This window comes from Etheostoma spectabile, chromosome 20, assembly GCF_008692095.1.
Source record: "Etheostoma spectabile isolate EspeVRDwgs_2016 chromosome 20, UIUC_Espe_1.0, whole genome shotgun sequence".
NCBI lineage: Eukaryota > Metazoa > Chordata > Actinopteri > Perciformes > Percidae > Etheostoma > Etheostoma spectabile.
Genome location: NC_045752.1, coordinates 21,995,282 through 21,995,508, shown reverse-complemented (window position 1 = coordinate 21,995,508; position 227 = coordinate 21,995,282).

The window sequence follows — 227 nt, the reverse complement described above, 5'->3', positions numbered from 1 at the left end:
TAAGACATCAAGATCAATTTCCAAAAGATTTTAGTCAACTTTAGCATGGGTTCATAAACTTAGGACTATCACTGTATGTGTCTTTCATACATTAATACTTGACTGATTTATTTTAAAATACATTATACTGTAGTCTTATGATTATAAGTGACCTTTTGCATTTTTATTATCAAGCACAGTGCTATAATGATGTGTGACCTGATACATATTTCTCAGTTTATTTGAGT